This window comes from Pongo pygmaeus, chromosome 15 (genome assembly GCF_028885625.2).
Source record: "Pongo pygmaeus isolate AG05252 chromosome 15, NHGRI_mPonPyg2-v2.0_pri, whole genome shotgun sequence".
In the NCBI taxonomy this organism is placed as follows: domain Eukaryota; kingdom Metazoa; phylum Chordata; class Mammalia; order Primates; family Hominidae; genus Pongo; species Pongo pygmaeus.
Genome location: NC_072388.2, coordinates 32,423,444 through 32,440,585, shown reverse-complemented (window position 1 = coordinate 32,440,585; position 17,142 = coordinate 32,423,444). Strand labels below are relative to the sequence as shown.

Here is a 17,142-nt window from a genome sequence, read left to right as displayed (position 1 = left end):
ATCCTGGTAAATGGGGTGGGAACTGCCCCAGCATGGATGGCTCCTGTGTCTCCCTGGGAAGCAGCACATGAGCTGGTGGAGAGTCCTTGGGCAGGTGTGTGTTGTAGCAGACCTGACCATGCCACTTGGAAACAAGGTTCATGCTGCTTTCAAGAGGCCTCCAGACCCACTCCAGACCTCTTCCATTAATGGGGATGGTGTCCCATAGCTCCTGATGTCCTGTAGGGTGGGTGGGTTGGACTAGGGAGCTGATAGGGCTGTTCCAGGTAGGATTCCTTAGCAATGAGCTGCTTAGGTCTACAAACACAGGGGCTCACACTTGTATTTCAATGCTTCATGGTTATCCCAGGGTAGGGATGAGCTTGGTAGAGGGCAGGAACATCAGTGGGACTTAAGGGTGATAGCCAGCCACCTATCCCTGACCTCCTTTATTACAACAATTCTCTTTGATATACACCATTCATAGTACCACGTAGCTCATATCGTAAGTTGTAATTTCACTTTTATTTGTGTGATTCTTTGATTACTGTCTATATCTTCCAATCCATGTCTGCTTTTGCTCATCATTGATTCCCAGTACCTCATACACTGCATGCCACCTATAGTGGGTATTCAAATAAGTATTTTTTAATTGATTAATTAATGAATGAAAAGAAGTTCTGGAAGTGTGAGAAATTGAAAAAGTGCTTCGGAAGTAGTTGAGTGCTGCCTTTCCTGACTCTGCTGATTAAGTATGTGACAGATACCATAATTATCAGCATTCCAGATAAGAATCCAGAGAATGCTATCTTTGGCAGTGTCAGAAATACAGGCTTTGTTCCTCTTCACTTGCTGGGAATGCATTAGTCTTTGGATGAAAGGAGGCGTTGGGGCAGTCAATATGCCCTTTGGCTCTGGCTCGGGATTTATCAGTCACAGTTCCCCCACTGAAAGCATGAGGGTCATCAGGGACTAGCCAAAGTAAGAAAAATAGAACTTCAATCTCTGCATGAGGATCTCAGGTCAAGGCAAAGTCTTGGAGAGGCTGAGAGCAAAAAGATCTGTATGATTTGAGGGGATCAGAAAGCCCAGCTTGACCCCAACTACTCTCTTATTAGCCTACTTGGAGGGTTGGAAATTATTGTGTTTAGGAATTTCTCTTTGGGTTAAGGTTTTGATTCTTCAAAAACTCTATAATAGAACATTTTCCTGGGTAAAGTGCTGCTTTTACCCAGTTCCCACCGCATTTACCAGGATGCCTCAATGACACGTTGCGGGAGATGTATCTGGCTCGGCTGTTCTTACTTCCATGTGTGAAGTCATTACTATGAGCATGGTAGCATGAATTATTTTGATAAATTAACAAGTTGTGCTGAGTAGAGGCATTCCAAAGGCCAGAAGGAAAGTGACAGGTGAAGCTGAATGGGTATTGGGGTGTGGGAGTTTGATAGCAGATGGGTGTTGGAAGGAGAGATTTTGAGAAGGGTGGTCTCATGGAGTATTCCTGTGGTGGTAAGCAGGAACTTGGTAGAGAAATGTTGCCAGTGCCCCGGCAAATATCCTAGTATGCTTAAGTTGGATATTTTGAGGGGAGTTTAATAAAGAGACTGCTATAACCATGTGATCGGGCTTAGAGAAATCACACCAAGGACAGTACAGTACTTTGGACTAGCACTAGCATGGTTCTGGCATGCCCCAGGCTGGATGGAGCAAAGAGGGACAGCAATTATTAGAATCTGCAGAGGTTAGCTATAGGAGAGGCTACTTACAAGGCACAGTGGATTAAAGATCGTTTGAAGTTCTTTGATATTCCTTTGAGATTGAGGTCTATGTTCTCCTGCCTTGAATCAGAGGGGCCTCGTGACTACTTTGATCAACAGAATGTGACAGACATGATGTTCTAGTTTGTAGGCCCAGGCCTTAAGAGATTGGCAGCTTCCATTTCCTTTCTTGGAAGCTTCCATTTTCTTTCTTCTTAGAAGACCACTTGCTCTTGGATACAACCGCCTTGCTGAGAGGAAACCTTTTGAGCCTCAAGGAGAAGCCTACCTGGAGGAGAACTGAAGGTCTCTGCTGACAGCCTTGACGAAGCTCCCAGTTGATGCTGGTTGCAATCATCATCAACTGGCTAGCCATGTGCATAAGCCATCTCAGATGTGGATTCTCCAGCACCAATCAGCTGCCACATGGCGCAGAGATGAGTCACTCCACCAAACCCTGCCCAAAGAGTTGGTTCATCTATAAAATAAGTGATCATTGTTGTTTTAAACAGTTAAGTACTGGAGGTAGTTTGTTGCCTACCAATGGATGCTGGAATATAGGAGTTGTGGCCTCAGTAAAGGGACACAGATAACCTATATTGTGGCAAGAAGGAAGCCAGGAGGACAAACAGCCTGGCCCCTCTCTCCTCCTGCCTACTTATTTACTACTAGTGACCTCCATTGGATGAACCCAACCAAAGCCAGAGGACAAGGAAGCTGTCGATGTTGTCCTTATAGGCTAGCCCCCTGGGACATGCCAGGTTGGAGAAATGTGAAGGGGCGATCTGGAGGGATGAATGGAAGACATATGGAATAAGCACCAGGCACTTTGAAGCTGGTCTCGTGGAGTTGACCACAGTTGATGAAGCGCAACTGCCCAACTGCCCAATAGAGCAAGAACAAAAAATTTCTAAGACAAAGGCCAGAGCCTATTTTACAAGGACTCCGGGTACGTGATCAATAAGGCAGAAAGGAGAAAAATTTACCAAAGCCATTACTTAAAGAAGTGAGCTGTCAGATGGGATAATCCCCTGTGAATGCCAGCCCTGGGCCATGAACTCCCCAATTTCCTGAGCAGTCAGTCTGTTGGGGGGTCTGGGGGCCTGACACACAGTGGAAGATCACGCTCTGCCTTTACGGCCCATAAAACAAATACTTGTACTTCTAAGGAAATTGGAGTAATCTAGCTAAGGAAAAGAGACTCTTTCCTGGGGCTAGAAGCTCCAGATAGACAAACCCAGGTGACCTGGGCAGAATCAAGACTGCTGTTGCCTTGCTTGTCAGAGGCTGGTGGCAATGAATCCACTAGCACCTGAAGGGATCCATGGAACAGTGGAACAGTGGCAGAGAGGGAGAAACCCCTTCAGTCTGCTTTTAGGAGAGCAGGCATGCCAGTTGCTGGGCTCTGGGGCCAGTCACAAAGCCAGAGTAGTGCTCCCCAATGTCCAGTAGGAATTTTGTCAAATCTAGTGAGAGCTTTGGAAAACTGCCGTGTTAAAGGGAGGTGATAGAGTACCATGATTAGAGCTGGGATTCAGGGGTCCAGCTACGTGGATTCAAATTCTGGCTCTGCCTCTTGCCAGCTGTATAATTTTGTTTAATTCCTCTACAACTTAGTTTTCTTATCAGTAAAATGGTGATAATAATAGTGCATATTAGGTGCAGCTTTTAAGGATACACGAGCTTATACTACATACCTAGAGAAACAGCAGGATGAAGTGTCTTAAGAGCACAGGCTCTGGAGCCAGATGGCCAGGGTTTGAATCCTGGCTCCACCACTTACTATGTGCATGATGTAGGGCAAGTTATTTAGTTTCTCTGTCTCATTGTCCTCTTTCATGGGGATAATAGCATACCTCCTCCATTTTGGTCATCATAAAGATTAATGAGTTAATCTATGTAAACGGTTTAGAATGGCACCGATATTTAGCAAGCACTCTGTTAGCTGTGATTAGCACAAGGCCTTGTACATCTTGGTGTGATTGCGTGGCATGTAATAATCATGCAATAACATTTTCTTTCTGCTGGAAGCAAAGACAAGAGGGGGAAACTCATGTGCTTGTGACAGAGCTCTGCCCAGTTCATATTCAACAGATCTCAGAACTGCCCTGTCTCTTGGTTGATGACACTGTGGGTAGTGAAGTTTGGTCCATTCCCACAGGTGTGATCACATTGGTGTCCGTTTTGTGCTCTGCCCCAATCACACCTTAGCTTCTAGGCTGCCTACCAAAGACATTGTCTCCCGAGTGGCACTCTCAGACCCAGCCTGGCAGCATACCGCCATTGTTGGGTGACTGATGGCCCACGGGAAATGGGGCTTCCCTTCTGCCCTGGGGCCTGGCTGTGAAAGCAAGCACAAGAAAAATGGTATCAATAAAGAAGCCTGCTCCTGGTAGACAGTCCCTCTTTTTTTCCAACTAAATGATACGCCTAAGGCATAAACCACAGAGTCTGAAATCTGAGCTAACCTGGTTGTCTTTTCAGCTTCTGGAACCCATTTGGGACATTGCTACTCCCCCGTGTCTCAAGGGTACCCTTCCTTAAGACCTTGCCCTACAAACGCCTCATCGTGATTTGCCTATTGGAGCTTGGCTTGCTCTGATAGACAAAGTGCAGGAGTGGGGTGTGGCTGAGCCGCAGCAGCTGCAGGGAGATCTTTCAGAGAACTGTGGGCAGGACAGAGAACTCCATTCCTGGCCCTGGCACTGGCAGGCTGGGTGAAGTCTCTAGTGCTTAACCCCCTTAGTCCTCTTTTTGCAAAATGAAGGCAACATCAACGGACTTTGGGGAGTCTCCTGAGACTAAATCCTTAAAGCGGGAGTTAGGGAAAAGCAGGTGGTGGTGTTCACTGTGTTGACAGAGCAATCATGCTCATCAGAACCTGTGGTTTTAGGGCCTGGGGGCCATGGAAAGAGCAGGGGGTGGCTTCATCCTCAGGTGGATAGTTCTCCTTCCTGGGGCCTCTCTTCCTTCCTCTCTCCCTTGCTATCCCCCAACCTGTCCAAGTGCTTCTTTAGAGACCAGGACGATTCTCAGGAATGGTTGCCCCTTGGGCCAGTGTTAGAGCACGAATGTAGAAGGAAGGTCATGTGTTAGGCCTGCAAAACTTACCCTTCTCCCCAGATGCTTCCATTCCTTTTTACCTCACTGCCCTCCCTTAGATTTTTATTTGGCCTAACTTAGGTCATTTTTAACAAAAAAAAAGGGGGGCTATTGGCATAGTTCTACCTCAGCAACTATCCAGGGAGCCTGGCCTGGTCCAGGCATGCAGTGGGTTTTCCTTCAGAAATGAGTCCTTTGAGAGCCCAGAGAAGGGCAGCCCTGAGCCTGTTCACTCAGCCTGACCTGGAAAAACTGCAACCCACTGAGACACTCTGTTTCTCAGTTCTGTCCTTTCTAGAAGGTACCATTCCTCTTGAAAGGTCAAAGTGACTGTTCAGTCTCAATCTATCATGTGATGAAAGGGGTGGTACCAACTACAGCAAATAAACTTACAATTTCCAACATCCAACCAAAGAGGCTGACTACAAAATAAAGCTATTCCTACGAAACTGCGATTTTTGCAGGTGAAATTTTCAGCCAGCCACCAGAGGGTGCCCGTAGAGCTCTCTAAAAATGACAAAAACCTGAAGAACTAGAGGAGAAAGAAAATTTCCAGTGCATGGAAGACCAGGACAAAATACAGCTTACCCCCACCTGACTTGAACAGATACACAGGCCAGCCAAGGAGCTGTGAGGCTGTCGACAACAAGAACCAGGGTTGGAGTAACCCCAGATTTTACCTAGATATGAGCTAAACAAGTTGCTTCTTGATTTCACATTGGCGATTGCGATAGTGCTTTGAGGACTGGCCCAGAAAGCATTTTCATCCCCTGGTAAAACTCTTCCCCATCAGCTTCCCAACCATGTGTACAAAGGAAAATTTACATGCAAATACATGTAAATATTAGCCTGAGTCAAAGTCTTCTTGGAAGGTAAGGCTGCTTGCGACTGCTGCTGCTTTAAAAAAAAAAAATCCTATAATGCAAGTGAAAGGACAGATTTTCTGAGCCACTGCTTCTGCACCAGGGTGAGGGTTCAGAAGGAAGAAATGGAGGTGCCATGGTTCTCTGAAGAGATGGTCTTGTGTGGAGCATGCCTGGAATGAAAGGATGGGGACAGCTTCTACCCTCTCCCCAGCAGGGCCTGACAAGCAGGCTGTATGGCATTCCTGTATTTCCAGGGCTGGCACAGTGGCTGACACACAGTAGCTGCCTGTAAATGTTTGTTGAATGAGTGAATAAATGACTAGGAAGGGAGCTGGAGTGGGTGTGACACTGTCTGGGCTGGCTGGAGCTTTCACCAGGTTGAGGGATGACAGGGAAAGGGGTAGGTGGGTGTGGGAGGGTAATTTCCCAGTGAGGAGAGATTCTGTGTTTCATCTGGGTTGCCTGTCTGAGGCCTTTTCTGTGGGCAGTGAAGGCCCTAAGACAGAGTGTGTGGACTCTGCCCTAATGATAGTCAAACTGCCCAATGGTCCCATTCATTCACATATTTGTCTGCTAATTCACAGCTATTGAGTACCTAATGGGAACCGTGGCCTTCATCCCTCATCCCTACGCAGGCAACCCCAGACTATCTTAGCCACCTTGGTGAACTGGGGATGGGAATGCTGGAGGAAGTGAGCACATGGCTAATACTGGGCAGGGGCTTTGGCTCTCTGGAAATGCAGCCAGCAGGGAGCTGGACTGAGGCACTGGTTGCTGGCAATTGGGCCATTTGTCTCTCTGGACAAGTGCAGGCAATAAGTGTGTATGTGCTCTGTGTGTGTGAGACTATGCAGGTGTGAGTGTGGGTTGCAATAATATTTCACCTTTGCCTGAGGGTCTACCATTTCACAACCCTTGGGCAGCACCCAGCCTCCCTTGCTGCGCATACAAAGGAGAGAAGAGGTGATTAATATTTAAATTTGGAAATAGCTGTAGTTTGGAGACAGACATTATCATTCTACTTCACCATTGGAGAAATTATTATGTCCATGCTTTGCAGAGTATAATGTAGCCTCTATACTTGCTCCCCTCCTAATTTTTCTCCCTTGGGGCTGCTTTAATGGCAACTTTGGGGGGATTACAGCCTTCAGATGAACCAAGGGGGATGCCTGACTTGGAAGAAAGAGAATGGTTTTAGGAATCTTCTTGTTTCTCTCCTCCCCTGCCCTTGGCTAAGTCTGTCCTTCTGATACTATAATGAGCATCTTTTCCCCACCAGACTGAGAAGTGTAGTTTCTTGAGCTATAACCCTTTTACTTTGCAAATCTCACACTGATGAGGTGCTGATGATTCCTGGGCCCACTCTGAGTAGTGGCCCAGCAGGGTTCCCCACACTCTGTGAGCTGTTTGATGGCATAGATTATGTATCCATCTAGTCCTTTTAAATTTCTGATCTCCAACAGGTCTTGGCACAGTCCTGTGTACTGGGCAAGGTTAGACACAAGTGAGAGGCTATTAGGAAAGAGCTTCAACAAACCAGCTATAGCTAAAGCAAAGGAAAATGTTCTGGAAAAGCTAAGCAGGCTCCTGAAGAAGCTTCCATTGGATTTTCCCATCAGATTGCTTTTGTCATAAGATCTTCTCTGGGGAAAAAAATCCATTTTTTTTTAAAGGGAAGAAAAGAAAACCCATACCTAGAGGCAAAAGATGGCCCAACGACATCTTTGCCTGAGCTCTCTGTCAAGGAGAATCTTAGTGGAAGCCAAAAGATTATGGAGTTTAGACATCAACAGAGAGAGTGTGGGTCAGGGAGCAGCTTACCTTAGATACACTCAGCATGGACCGAGGGGAGTTGTGTGGATCTGTGAGTGCCATTTTATCAAATACATAGAGACAACCTCTTTGCTGTTTATAAGAGTGAAATAATGGGAAGAGGCCAGCTTTAAAATTACCACTTTGTCAAGAAAGAATAGAGCAAGCACTATAAACATTTGCCTTTTTTTTTTTTTTGGTCTGTTTAGTAGATATAATTCTATAAGACTCAACTACTTGTTATTAAACAAACTTATCTTGAGTATCTCCTATGTCTCAGGCACCAAGACCTGTACTGGTTGGAGACTATGATGGACAACACAACATGAATTTCTTGCCCTCAGGTGGTTTACAATCTAGTCAGGGAGGCAGACAAATGATCAGATGGCATCCGAGAGACCAAGCTTTGCCTGCCCTCCTGTGGCCTTGGCTGGGGAATCCTCCTGTGGCCCATGGAAGGGGCATTTCTCTGAACTGAAGGACTCCACCTCTTCTATGCTATAACTGGCCAGGGACGGGCTTCCAGTGGCTGATCCACAGGCTCAGCCCTTGGTAATTCGAGCCAATCCAGTTTGTTGCCTTAAAATTTGTAATTGACATGCTGACAGATGAAGTTAGTTACAGGTGGTGAGTGAGCTTCAAGTTTATGGAGACTTGGGATGGAAGCCACTTGATGAGCCATGCATTCCCAGAGAGTGTGTAAAAGCAAAGGAAGCAACCAGAAGAGAGGATGACAGAGGGGAAGGGGGCGGACTTGGAGGGTCAGCTCCCCTTGATGGCAACAACTCCCCTTGCTCCTTATCTTTGTGTCCTGTGAGATTACCATTCTTTAAAATAAATCCTTGTCTTCCTGCGACAAGTAGAGTGAATTTGTTTTTCTTACAAGCAAAAGTTCTGTTTTTAATTCAAAATGTTGTAGAACAATGTGCAGTCAGCCTTTCTATCTACAGGTGCTGCATCCACAGATTTAGCCAGCCTAGGATTGAAACTGTAGTTAGGCCTGTAATGGTTGTGTCTGTAGTGAACATGTACAGATTTTTTTCTTGTCTTTATTCCCTAAACAATACAGAATAACAACTATTTACATAGCATTTACATTGTACCAGGTATTATATGCAATCTGGAGATGATTTAAAGTGTACAGGAGGATGTACATAGATCATATGCAAATACTATGGCATTTTATATCAGGGACTTGAGCATCCATAGATTTCGGTATTTGTGGGGGTCCTGGAAGTAAGATCCCACAGATACTGAGGGTTGACTGTATTAGTTTCCCAGGACTGCTGTAATAAGTTACCATAAATGTGGTGGCTTAAGACGATAGAAATATGTTCTCTCACAGTTCTGGAGACAAGAATCCAAACTTAAGGTGTCAGGAGGGTTGATTCTCTCTGAGGTTGTGAAGAGAAACTGTTCTATGCCTGTCTCCTAGCTTTCTGGTGGCTCTCAGCAATCCTAACGTTCCTTGCCTTATAGACACATTCTTCAGTCTCTCAGTCCCTCTTCACATAGTCTTTCTTCACATGTCTCTGTATTTTCCTTTTCTGTTTCTTTTTTTCTTTTTTTTTTTTGAGATGGAGTCTCACTCTGTCACCCAGGCTGGAGTGCAGTGGCGTGATCTCAGCTCACTGCAAGCTCCGCCTCCCGGGTTCGCACCATTCTCCTGCCTCAGCCTCCCGAGTAGCTGGGACTACTGGCGCCGGCCACCGCGCCCGGCTAATTTTTTGTGTTTTTAGTAGAGACGGGGTTTCACTGTGTTAGCCAGGATGGTCTCGATCTCCTGACCTCGTGATCCGCCCGCCTCGGCCACACAAAGTGCTGGAATTACAGGCGTGAGCCGCTGCGCCCAGCCCTTTTCTGTTTCTTATAAGGAATGCTTATCATTGCAGTTGGGGCCCATCCTAATCCAGGATGAACTCATCTAGAAATCCTTACCTTAATTACATCTATAAAGACCCTTGTTCCAAATAAGGTCACATTCTGAGGTTCTGGGAAGACATATCTTTTGGGGAGATACCATTCAACCCACAATAAACAAGACACCAATGTGTTCATTGCTGGGTTACTCAGTTGGTGGATCATACATGGCTTAAACAAGCAACAAAGCAGAGGCACTCATGGAGGAAGTGGGGAGAGAGAGGTATTTTTTTTTAAAGAATTTGATATTAAAATAAAATTGAAGTTCTTATAGGAAAAGTTATGATTTAGGATTGTTTTAATTTTATTGAAGTGGAAGAATAACACCATACTGTTCTCTGTATCTGGGGTCTCCAAAGCTATTAATGTCCTTAGTGAATTGTAAATAGTTGAGTGTCGTCAGAAGGGAGAATGTAGAAGAGTAGAAGAGTCATTTTCCCTGTTGGCGGTGGTTTGTTTTGTTTTGTGTCTTGCAATTATTGAGGCCACAGGTGACCGTAGCAGGAACAACCACTATGTTATCAACATAAGTGGTAGAGGATTAAATGGAGATGAAGAAGATTGTAAGTGTAGATTACTTTTGCAAGAAGCTCAATTGTGAGATGAAAGGAAGATTTCAGGGTCTCTGAAATGTGGTCTGTGACCACAGAAAGTTGACTGGTGTTTGTGACAAATCTGGTGTTTGTGACTAAATGCTACAATTAACTCTAACTGCTGTCAGAACTTCTCAGGGATGGCATCCACTGATGACGTCTCTTAACCAGTACAAACTGAGGTTCTTAGCTAGGCTGGAAGCCCACTGACCCTGGTACCATCATGCCCTGAGTAAAACAGCACCTTACCTCATGTTAATCCTATAGCTTGACGTACAAGAAACTTACAGTAACCTGAGCGTGCCATGCCAATGCCCTCTTGGTCCCTTGTACAAGCTATTTCCCCTGCCTGGGATGTCCTTTCCGCTTGTTTACCTACTCATCTGTCAAAGCTCACCTAGAATATTCCCCATTTGTTCTACCCTCCTTCAGGAAGTTGCTCGTTCTTTAGAGCCCCATAGCACTCTTGTAAGTATGTAACACTCATCACTATACTATGGAATTCCTTAATTTTCTGCTTCTCCTATTAACTCATTGAAATCAGGATCCCCATTTTTCCTTCTAGTCCTCAGCTCCTTGCACAGTATTGGGCAGATGGTAGGCGTTCAATAAACATTTATTAAATAAGTGAATTTGCAGTGAATATGTTCAGATACTCAATACATATTAAGGGGCACACTTGGATGTCTAACAAAGGAAACCAGCCAGGAGGGGGAATGAGAGAGGGAAACGGGGCAGACTCATTATCAGCATCCATCAGCCCCCTCCATTACTACTGGAATCCAGGTTTTCAGCAATATCCACTCACTTCTAAGCAGTCATGTGCTTAGGGGAAACTTAGCCTTCCCCAGCCCAAGGGTGGGTCTAATTGATCTAAGAGCAATCGTATTTCCTTGCCAGTGGTTGATTCAAGAACGGGCATGTCACCCAATTCTGGCCCACAAGACATGGGAGACTTCGAGAAATGTTTTCTTGCTCCTAAGAAATGAAAAAATGCTTTTTACTATAGTTTGGATACTTGTCCCCACCAAATCCCATGTTGAAATGTAATCCCCAGAGTGACAGTGTTGGAAGGTGGGGGGCCTAATGGGAGGTGTGTGGGTCATGTGAGCAGATCCCTCATAAATAGATTAATGCCCTCCTGGGGTAGGGGTAGGTCGGGGGTGGGGTGAGTTCTCACTCTATTAGATCCCAGAGTTGCTCATGGTTAAAAAGAGCCTGGCACCGGCTGGGCACGGTGGCTCACGCCTGTAATCCCAGCACTTTGGGAGGCTGAGGCGGGCGGATCATGAGGTCAGGAGATCGAGACCATCCTAGCTAACATGGTGAAACCCCGTCTCTACTAAAAATACAAAAAATTAGCCGGGCTTGGTGGTGGACACCTGTAGTCCCAGCTACTCGGGAGGCTGAGGCAGGAGAATGGCGTGAACCCGGGAGGCAGAGCTTGCAGTGAGCCAAGATGGCGCCACTGCACTCTAGCCTGGGCGACAGAGCAAAACTCTGTCTCAAAAAAAAAAAAAAAAAAAAAAAGAGACTGGCACCTCCTGCCCCCTCACTTGCTTCCTCTCTTGCTGTGTGATCTCTGCACAAGCCAGGTCCCCTTTGGCTTTTGCCATGAGTGGAAGCAGCCTTAGGCCCTCATAATCAGGAGCCAAATAAACCTTTTTTATTTATAAATTACCCAGCCTCAGGCATTCCTTTATAGTAATATAAAACAGACCTGACACTTTCTCTTCTTCCTCAGGATGTTGTTATGTCCAAAGCCATCTTGCCATGAGCAGCCTGAGACTGGAGCCAATGACTGAGGGTGGCAGAGTAGAAAGATGGTAAGAGTCTGAATCTGTAATAACTGGGCTGGCCACTGAACCTGTCTACCCAACCCTCTTCCCCTTGGGGATTACAGTTATCCCAATCAATGAATTTTAAAAAATTGTTTAAGGGTATTTGAATCTGGTTTCTATGACTTGAAGCCAAAAGCATTCTAGCTAAAATAATTTGCCATGTAGTAAATGTTTATTAAACATTTTAAGTAAACATTTATTAATGTTTATTAAACATAACTTGATTTTAAAGTAGTGGTCTTAGAAATGAAAAAGCATGTCCCTTGTGAGTCTGTCATGCAATGGGATCTGGAAAAGGGAAATACAGTATTCTTATGGTCATCTCCTTATAAGCCCATACTTATTTTGTTTATTTGACCCTACCACTCAGATAGTACAGGCTGCACTTATTTTCCTGGAAGATTAAGAAAAATTTGGCCGTGAGCTATGCAAGGAGAAGTAAACAAAGTCACGAGACACAGACAGAAAACCTCATTTCCATTTGATCTCTGACCCAAAGAAAAAGTCACTTTGGGGAGATACATAAAGTTTTAAAAATTGAAGTGCAATTAATTGTAGTTAAGTTTTAAAAAAATTAAATCTGGGTTCTGCTGGCACATGAATAGAGCAATGAAATGGAATAGGAAATCGAGAAGTAGACCCAAATACATACAGGGATTTAGCATATGATAAAAAAAAACCTCATTTCAAATCAGTGGGGGAAAACTGGATTTTTTATTAATGGTGTCTGGACAACAGGGTAGTCAGCTGTAACAGTAAATAAATGTTAAAAGTTAGAGCTATACCTCACACCTTGCCAAATAAATCTCAGATGGGTGGGTCAGAGATTTCACAAACATGTGAAACCATAAAATATGAAAGAAATCATAAAAGATTTTTTGTTGTAATTTATAGCTGGAAAAAACCTTTTAAAACATGACACAAATTACAGGAGTCATAAAATAAAGACTGAAAATTCAACTGTGCTTTAAAAAATATCTGCAGGCAAAAATGACAATAGCAAGTCAAAAGTCAATGGACAAGTTGAGAAACATATTTGCAACTCATTGGTACACAATGAATCCTAGTTAGTAAGGAAAAGACCAAGAAACCAATAGAAAAATGAGCAAAGGACATTATATCCGGTGATATAGATGGGCAATTTGGCAATATTTATTGAAATTACGAATATACATACTCGTTGATTCAACAATTTTATTTCTAGAGATTATTTATAATACTTAAATATTCATAACTCTTAATAGCAATTATATTAAATTACAGACACACTCTTATGCATGGAAATCATTTATGAATAAGGTTAATCATTGCAGCATTGTTTGTAGTACCAAAAAATTGGAAGTAATGTAAATGATCATCAATGGAAGAGTAGTTAGACAAATGATCCCATTTGTCTAATGTAATGAATTACTAGTCATAAAAAAAAAAAGATTGAGGGAAAAGATTGAAGAGTTCTTTGTATAGTGAAATGATGCGGCATCATCTCCAAAATACATTAAGTAAAAAAAGCAAGGTACAGAAGAGAATAGTGAGTTACTATTTGTGTAAATAGAAGATGATGGGTGGTGTCTTATACAAATTCACTTGTATATTTCTGCAAGGAAAAGTAGTCAGTCAGTGACACTGATGCCCTCAGAGGGGAAACAGGGTGGCTGGTGCCTGTGGGTAGGAGGGAGGTTTCACTGTATATAATTGTATACCTTTTGAATTATGAACTATGTGAATGTATTACCTATTCCAGTTCCAAAATAAATACACTATCTTTTAAAAGGTATTTTGAAACCAAGAAAGAGAAATAGAAAACCCTCAACACTTTACAAATGAAAACTAAAGGTGAGTAACTGCAAATCTGATTCAACAAATGCAGCCTCCATATCTAATATGATTAGGGCCTAACATCCCCACAAACATCTTCAGCCTTTCTACCAACCTCAGGTAGACTAAGATTTGATTTGTCAACCTTAACCCCTCCCTGCCACTTCCCATTCCTCCTGCTTTAAGATCAGGTCTGTCTGCCTGGGATTTGCCTTTGGGCTCTGTCATCCTCACACCCTGCATTGAGGACCTGCAGCGAGCACCAAGCCGAGGGCATCCTACATTGCTCTGCTAAGCACAACTCATGGGAGTCATTGTTTGTCTGAAGGATGCAAAGGTAGTTGAGATGTTTAATGTCAAAATATTAGACTAAGATTGAAGAAAATGAAGCAGATCAAGGTAGGAGGTTTTTACCTGTAGGTATCATAATGGGATGGTAAGAAGAAAAGATAATAAATCATAGAGAGCAGGAGAACCAACGACTTGCCACACTTCGACTGGATTTTTCTCTTCTTGGAGCTCTGTAGTTGATGCCTTATTAACATCAGAGGGGATTTGATGACTTGTCATATTCAGTCCTGACTATTGAAATGAAAAGGATAGAAAATGAAAAGTATGGAAAATGAAAATCAATTGCATTCTTTAATTTTAGTCATTCCATTCCTGGAGCATATTGAATACTACTTTGGGTTCTTTCATTGTTCAGGTTATTAATAACAAAGAGCCAAAGTATTTCACATTCCTAAAGAGTCTTTCATCTCAAAGGAGCCAATGTAATTCACTAATTCAGTTACCTGAACTACATTTGGTAATTATTTGAGGATCACTTCACCCAGGGGTGAATTTTGACGAGTGGTGTGACACAGCCGACAGTCACTTCATTCTCCAGTCAGTGCAAAAGAAAAATGAATAGCTAATGGGGGATGTCCTCCTAAAGGATTTTCCCAGTGAAAACTTCTGGGAGATGGATGCTGAAAGAATGTAATTAATTGCCCGAAATTAATACCTCCAACCTTACTCAAGGTTTTCTGACCTCTTTACTAGTGTCAGGGTGGAGAGGTGGCTTATCTCAGAACGGGGCCTTCTAGCAACTGAGAGACCTGTGAATAGCAGGCAGTCCATTGCTATCTCATTTTACATTCATGTATTTTTTTTTTAGTGATTATAAATGGTATTGTATTTATAATGTTTCCACATATTCGCTTTTAGAATACAGAAATACAAATCACTTTTTAATTGTCACAATTGATTTGCATATGTTGATCTTACGTCAGTGACCTTGCTGAACTCAGTTTAAGGAATGTTTTTGTAGATTCCTTGAGATTTTCTATGTAAACTATCACTGCATCTGCAAATAGAGATAATTTTAGTCCTTTCTTTCTTATCTGTATGCCTTTTATTTCCTTTTCTTGCCTTATTGATCAGGCTAGATCACAGTTGGACAGCAGTGGTCAGAGCAGACATTCTTGCAGACATGCTTACCTTATACGTGATCTTAGGGGAAAAGCAGTCTTCTATAATTATGATGTTAGTTGTGGTTTTTTTGTAGATGTTCTTTATCAAATTGAGAAGGCTCCCCACTATTCCTAGTTTTCTGAGAGTTTTTTTTTTTTATCATTAATAGGTGTCAGATTTTGTCGTGTCTTTTCTGTGCCTGATATGATCATGTGATTTTTTCCTTTTAATTTATTAATATGGTGGATTACATTGATTGATTCTTGAACATTGAACCAGCCTTGCATCCTATGAACAGGGATCATTCCAATGTTACCTAATTTTAAAGATCATATACAAGAAATAGTGTCTCAGTTATATGACCCTAATTTGGAGGAAGGAGATAAGGGATGAGAAATGAGCTCTTCCAACAAGGGCATTTGCCTTGGTCCACCTGACTGGATCACATAAGACTTCTGGCAGGGCGCGGTAGCTCATGCCTGTAATTCCAGCACTTCAGGAGGCTGAGGCAGACAGATTGCTTGAGCTCAGGAGTTTGAGACCAGCCTAGGCAACACAGTGAAACCCTATCTCTACAAAAAATACAAAAATGAGCTGGGCGTGGTGGTATGTACCTGTAGTCCCAGCTACTTGGGAGGCTGAGGTGGGAGGATGGCTTGAACCCAGGGGGCAGAGGTTTCAGTGAGCCAAGATGGTGCCACTGCACTCCAGCCTGAGTGATAGAGCCAGATCCTGTGTCAAAAGAAAAAAAAGGTGGCAAGAGGTACTGAGGTCCAAGAGATGATATATCTAGCACTCCCTTCCACCTCAATGAATCCAACAGGAAGCAAAGACCTTCCCTCTTCTCCTTACTAATTATGCTGTAAATACTTTCTCTTAATTTTTGATGTCATCTTTCCTCTTTTATTTCTCCCATCATCATTCCAAAACCCGTTCAGAAGGATGTATTTGCAGGCATGTTGTTGGGGTGGTAGAGTAGAGTGGGAAAAGAAAGAGGTAAGTTGTGATGCAAATAGAATATATTCTGTCTGAATGATCTGTTTTAACGATCTGTGTTTGTGTAGAGATGTTTGAGAGCATGAGAAAGGAAGTCAAGGAAAGCTTGACCATCCCCGGCAGAGTCTGGAGTTTGGCAGCTGGGAATGGAGATAGTGTGCAGAGTGAACAAAGGTCCAAGATGGGCTCAGAGCCACTGAATGACAACACACCTTCCGAATGGACATGACTCCTCAGATTCCTCTGGTCTCTCTCTAACACCTCACAGAGCAGCTGCCAGAGAGCAGCTGCCACACCACACCACTCTCAGGTTCATTAGTTATTCTTTAGGCGGTTAGAGCACAGTATGAAGGAAGCAGGGTGGATTGGTTTTATTCCTGCAATGATTAGGGCATTTTGCACTGCTTAGTGGCCGTATCCTGCTCCCTGAGGCTAGTCTACAGGTGGGAAATATTGGTCCTGCTGAGGAACCAACTAGCATCACCAGATGCATTGGCAACGTTGGAAAAATACAATCTCATGAGCAATGGTATGCCCCATGTGTCCTAAATGTTTTTCTATGCCAGTAATTTTCAAATTATTTTAGCCTTTAAGGTTTTTTTTCCCTCCAACTGAAATCTTACTAGGAAACTCATCAAAAAGAAGAGGAGCTGTTCTGATTCAAGTTTGGCAGAATTCAGAGATCCATGTAAAGGATTCCTTTCCTCCTCTGAACTCTGCCACAATCATTTCAATAAACAAAAATTTAAAACTACTGTATTATGTGTTCTTTAATGCTGGTTAATGTTCTTACCTAACTTTAAAGGGAAGAGACTGAGACATGAAGGGGCTAAACAACTAACTTTTCCAAGTCAATGCCATGAGTTTGCATCAGTCAGGAACTGTACTTGTCTGATCTGAAAACTGGTTTAAACAAGGCAGGGCTTTACTTTTCTGTCACCTAAGAGGACACTGTAGGGCAGTATAGGGCCAATGTGGTGGGGCTTATGAGGTCTTTGGGGAC

The 17,142-nt window shown here is 43.4% G+C and overlaps 1 long non-coding RNA gene across 1 annotated transcript in view; it reads left to right on the top strand.

The window, feature by feature from the left end:
- Positions 1 to 16,870, top strand: part of LOC134738138 (uncharacterized) — a 40,215-nt gene extending 23,345 nt beyond the window's left edge. Inside the window, exons 2-4 of the long non-coding RNA XR_010123690.1 lie at positions 11,777 to 11,858; positions 13,645 to 13,706; positions 16,208 to 16,870. This is a non-coding gene — a long non-coding RNA (uncharacterized LOC134738138). The remainder of the gene's footprint in view (positions 1 to 11,776; positions 11,859 to 13,644; positions 13,707 to 16,207) is intronic.
- Positions 16,871 to 17,142: the final 272 nt, after the last annotated feature.